Source organism: Puntigrus tetrazona, chromosome 13 (genome assembly GCF_018831695.1).
Source record: "Puntigrus tetrazona isolate hp1 chromosome 13, ASM1883169v1, whole genome shotgun sequence".
Lineage (NCBI taxonomy): Eukaryota > Metazoa > Chordata > Actinopteri > Cypriniformes > Cyprinidae > Puntigrus > Puntigrus tetrazona.
In genome coordinates this window covers 10,268,281-10,274,201 of record NC_056711.1, presented here as the reverse complement: position 1 = coordinate 10,274,201, position 5,921 = coordinate 10,268,281, and the positions used below count along the sequence as shown (strand labels likewise).

The window sequence follows — 5,921 nt, the reverse complement described above, 5'->3', positions numbered from 1 at the left end:
CTTGCAACATGATACAACTTAATACAGATGTTTTGCCTATAAAGATCCTGAGAACATTCTGTTCACTTAAACCTTTTTGCTTCTATTAAGAAATTAAGCAGTTAAGATCCGCTTTATTAGGCTCCTTGAGAGGGTTTGTGTCTTTAACAACAAGCCACAGTTAGTCAGTTGTTCAAACCAGTAACCACTAACCAGTGTTCCATATTTTACCAACAAATGAAGGAAATGGATTATTTGGCAACAATAATACCATTTGTCAATTCTTTTTGATATACACTACTTGATATCAAAAGTCAGTAAGATTTTGTTATAGAAAGCACACATGCTCAGTAAAAGTGAAAGTAAAGACTTTTTTAAATTAAAAAATATGTCATGTTTCTATCACAATTTCTATCAAGGAGCACAATTGTTTTCAGTGTTGATAATAATAAAAAAGTAATTTCCTAAAGAACCATGTGACACTGAAGACTGGAATAATACCTGCTAAAAAATTTGCTTTTCTATCAAGAGTTAAATCCTTAAATATATTCACATAGAAAGTAGTTATTTTAAAATATAATAATTATTGTTTTATTGTATTTGTTGATCAAATAAATGACCCTAAACTTTTAAATGGTGTTGCATATTATAACATTTTGATCACTCTGTGTTCTTGTCTGTTAATAGTGTATAAGTCTCCGAGTATGAATCTCTCGCTTGATCTGACTGTGGAAAGACTGGTTTCCATCGGTTACCCACAAGAGCTGTTAAACTTTGTCTATGACCCCGCTTTTCCCACAAGGTGATTTCAAAGGTTGTTTTCTAACGTGCTCTTCTAATATCCTTTTCGAACTGTATTTTGTCTATATTCACACAAATTCTGTACATCTCTCAGAGGCTTGGTGTTTGATACAATGTATGGAAACCTGCTGAAGGTAGATGCGTATGGAAACATCCTTGTGTGCGCTCATGGTTTTAACTTCCTGCGTGGGTGAGTCTGCACTCATAATTTAAGAGCAACTGATGCCCTGCATAGTGCTCACTTTGCTTGTGCATTCATTCTTCTGCCTTGAAAGCTTCATTTTTAGTTTTTTTATTTAATATATATAGTATATAAATGAAAAAAATATTTGGAAGAACATGCACTTTTTTAATCATTAACAATAAGACAATATTGCATTAAGGAAGTAAATGGTTTCACTTATTTTATGTAGATGTTACAGGCACATCATAATTTGTGTTTTTTCAACTGTTGTTTTTCTTAGTCCAGAGATAAGAGAGTTGTACCCAAACAAGTTCATTCAGCGTGGAGATACTGAGCGCTTCTACATCCTCAATACACTTTTCAACCTCCCAGGTTAAAATCTTCTAGCAACTAATAACAAAATCCAATATAGAATCTATAGTCCATGTTAACATTGTTTTTGTGCTTTGTTAGAGACATACCTCTTCGCCTGCCTGGTTGACTTCTTCACTAGTTGCTCTAGATACACAAGGTTTGTTTTTGTGCCCTCATTTTAATGCTTCTGTGGTTTCTCAGGCATGAAAGTATGGTAGAATCGACATTTAATATGACCTTTTAATTTTTGGCCTATACAGTTGTGAAACTGGCTTTAAAGATGGAGATCTTTTCATGTCTTTCAAGAGCATGTTTCAGGATGTCAGAGATGCTGTGGATTGGGTCCATTTCAAGGTGAATGCCAAAATATACTTTTGCCAAATGCCAAAAACGGCCTTTGTTGATTTAACGTAGATTTCATACTGTGGGTAACTGCTTTTGTGTGACATTTCAGGGCTCACTCAAGGAGAAAACAGTTGAAAACCTGGAGAAATATGTGGTGAAGGACGTAAGTAACCAATTAATTCAACAACTTCTTATTGACCAGCGCTTTTGTTACCTTATTTCACTTTGTATGTTTATTCCTAATTAATTGTAGTTTATTGTGTTTCTATCTAGGCCAAATTACCATTGCTTCTAAGCCGAATGAACGAAGTTGCCAAAGTGTTCCTTGTTACCAACAGTGACTACAAGTACACAGATGTGAGTTATTCTAGATGCAGCAGCGCAAATCAAGAGCCCATAACCATCTAAAAAATATTTTTTCATTAGAACCAAATGTAAGATGTAATTTCCTCTCTTTTCAGAAAATCATGACATACTTGTTTGATTTTCCACACGGCCCAAAAGTAAGTAATCTTCAGTATTGTTGTTCACAAATGTAACAGTGGTTGTTTTCATTTGTCTCGGATCCCAAATGAAAATGTCCACTGACAAAGGACACTACACATTTCACATATAATTTGTGTCGAAGACATGAACCACCAGCAAGCTGCACTGTGTAAAAGAAGTCTCTGAGGATTAATTTACCAGTTATGATGTGTCTGTAGTATTACAGTTTTCATTAAAAAGTGTTCTAATAACAAATGTTGAAAAAAGTGGGTATGAAGAGAAAGGCAGGAGGTATCAGGGGCCATATAAGAACTCATGTTATTGCAGTTTTATCACGTACACAAAGACAGTGACAGACTGAATCTATTATTTCTTTATTATAGGCTGGTACGCCTCATCGGCCTTGGCAGTCCTACTTTGATCTTATTCTGGTGGACGCCAGGAAGCCAGTGTTCTTCGGGGAGGGCACAGTCCTGAGACAGGTGGACACGGTAAGATCCTCTAGACTTGCGTGAGTAATGCAAGTAATGTGACGGACTCATTGATTTAGCCATGTTTCTGTTGTGCAGACCACTGGGAGACTGAAGATCGGAACATATACAGGCCCCTTGCAACATGGCATAGTGTATTCTGGTGGTAAGATAAAAATAAATGATGTTCTTCATATTTAATTATTTTTTAATTCTGGTCTTTTCTAAAATATCTAATTGAATATGCTGTATTCTCCCCAGGTTCCTCTGACATAGTTTGTGATCTATTGGGAGCAAAAGGAAAGGACATCTTGTACATCGGTGACCACATCTTTGGAGACATCCTGAAGTCTAAGAAGCGTCAGGGCTGGAGAAACGTTCCTGGTGATTCCTGAACTGGCTCAGGAGCTGCGTGTGGACCGACAAGAGCAGTGAGTCTGTGACAAAAACAACAATGGAAACCTTTTTAATTTAATTCAGCTAGCTAGTAAAGCTACATTTCTCATTTTCTTTTAATTAGTTAAAGGGTTACCCCATCCTAAATGTTTTGGGAAATTTATGATATTTTGGATGAAAACTGGGAGGCTTGTGACTGTCCCATTGACTGCCAAGTAAGAACACTGTCGGAAAAAGTATGAAAGACATCATCAGAACAGTCCATGTGCCATCAGTGGTGCAATCTGAATGTTATGAAGAGCCAAGAAGACTTTTTGTACGCAAAGAATTTCAGCAATATTTTTAGCAATTTGCTTCTGTGTCTCTTCACATCACTGTAGCACCATTTTGGAGAGTATCCACTAGGCGCAAAAATGCGTATGCTCTTCTGTAATTTGAACAAAAAGTATTCTCGTCACTTTACGAAAGTGTTATGACTATTTATGACTATTATGACTATGTCTGTAATATTGTTCTGGGTCTGGGCAATGTTCATTATTTGGCAGTCAATGGGACAGTCACAAGCCTTACTCTTTTCATACAAAATATCTTCAGTTGTGTTCCACAGATGAACAAACATAAGGGTAAGTGAATGACAAAATCTTAATTTTGGTGTGGAGTAATCCTTTTTAAACTAAAATTGAAATAACAATGAATAAAAACACACACACACACACACAAAAAAACGAATTAAGAAAAAACTAAAGAATAGCTCATCTAAAAAAGAAAATTAGCTAACAATGTACTTACCCTCAGGCCTTACAAGATGTGGTTTCTTTATATATATATATATATATATATATATATATATATATATATATATATATATATATATAAAACCATCCTGATACAAAAAATAACTGCGCAGACACACATCATGCTCAGTTTTATAGCCATGGGAGCAGATGAGGACAGTTCACTGTGTTCTCTTTTTTGCAGCACTGTTTGAGGAACTACAGAGCCTGGACATTTTCCTGGCAGAGCTCTACAAGTAGGTATCATCCATGAACTCTTGCTCAGATGTTTGCAGCGCTGCCATCCAGTGCCTGTGCGTGCTCTCTGTCATGCACTCGTTTACCCAGAGAAGGAGCGCTCCCTCCCTGCTGTCTGCAGCCATTTGACATGCAGATAAAGGGGCGCGCATTCCTTTCTATTTTAGGACTGATGTTTCACTTCTTCTATTACTCGTTCGTCCCTGTTCTCATCCCAAATCTCATTTTGTCGATCCTTTCTTTTCTTTTTTTTATCCACAGACATTTGGGACAGCAGCAGCAATGAGAGACCGATATCAGTTCTCTTCAGAGAAGGATCAAGGTATATTTCTTGTTACACTGGAAAGTTGTGCACTGTGTCCTGACAGTATTGTCATTGAAGTCATATTACTGTGGAGAAAATCCATTTAAATGTATTTAGGTTTTCCACATTTTAAAGGATTAGTTCACACATGTCATACAAGATGTCAAGGTTTTTAAGGAAACCATTCCAGGATTGTTCTCCATATAGTGGACTTCAGTTGGGAGACTGTCATTTTCTAGAAAAACACTATTTTAAAATATTAATTTTGATGGTATAGGTTACATTAACAGGTTGAACAGGTCAATAGCTGGACTTGAGATTAAGATTTTTTTATTCTCTTATTTTGATTTTATTGCATTTATTGCTTTAAAAATACAAAAATCAGTTAAAAGTAATGTGAAATTTTATTACAACTTCATATTTTAATTTATTCCTATGCATGGCAAATTTTTCTGATTTCCTCAGAAAGTGACCCATGACATGGACATGTGCTATGGGATGATGGGAAGCCTGTTCATAAGCGGTTCTCCACAGACTCTCTTGCCTCTCAAGTGATGCGTTATGCTGACCTGTACGCTCGCGTCCTTCATCAATCTCCTCTACTACCCTTTTAGCTACCTGTTCAGAGCCGCTTATGGTCTCTCCATTAAACTCAACAAACCTCACTACAGTCTACAGTTGATGCATTAATCATAAAAAGTCACTGTATTTGATTGTTGTTTTGGCATGTAGATGCCTCACGAGTCCACGGTGGAGCACACTCACGTGGATATCAACGACACGAGTCCCCATGGCCACCCGGCAACCGCCCACTCCATCGACTTCAGAGACCGCGAGTGCAAGAGACACCAGCTGACCCGCTCCATAAGCGCAGATCAATCCGCCACACCTCTTCCCCCCAGACGCCGCAGGAGATCACACACTGCTGCCACGCATGAGGATGACGATGAGGAGGAGGAGGAGGAAGAGGAAGAGGAGGAAGAATAAGCCTAGTGGCATCGCCGTTAACTGGATTTAAGGTTCTTGGGTGTCTGAGGTTTAAATAAGTATATTCATTGCATTCACACTCCAGCCATATATTTTATAGAGATATAAGAGAGGGTGTTTATTTCTCGCAAGTGTATTATGTATTTTTAGAGTTTAAGGTCTCATGAGAGTATGAAGCTAGAGCCGGGTTTTGAAAGTTCTAGCTTCTTATTTTTAAATGAGGTCCAAAGATGGCCTCACTGTGAAACATGGAAGTATTAACAGGAGAAAAGATCCCTGTTTAAACTGAATCATGGAATCAGTTATTTGCATGATATTAAGGGATCAAATAACAGTTTACAAGGTAAATGTCATTGACTTGAGCTCGAGGAAAATGCATGTATACTTATTTTCATGGCCAGCGCGAGGCCTTGGGAAATATGGATAAGAGCCATGTAGCATGCTGGGAAATGTCGCTGCAACAACGAGCTTGCTTTGCATCTGTCTGACTGCCTGTTATGCTGTAACATCATCATCTTCTCTTCATAACTGGTCGTTTGCAAATTGCTGTCATGTTATTGGGTGAAAAATGCAACACGGGAAAC

General features: G+C 37.5%; 1 pseudogene; it reads left to right on the top strand.

Annotated features, from left to right (window-relative positions):
• The first annotated feature begins 322 nt into the window (after nt 1-322).
• Nucleotides 323-4,064, top strand: LOC122356815 (annotated as a pseudogene).
• Nucleotides 4,065-5,921: the final 1,857 nt, after the last annotated feature.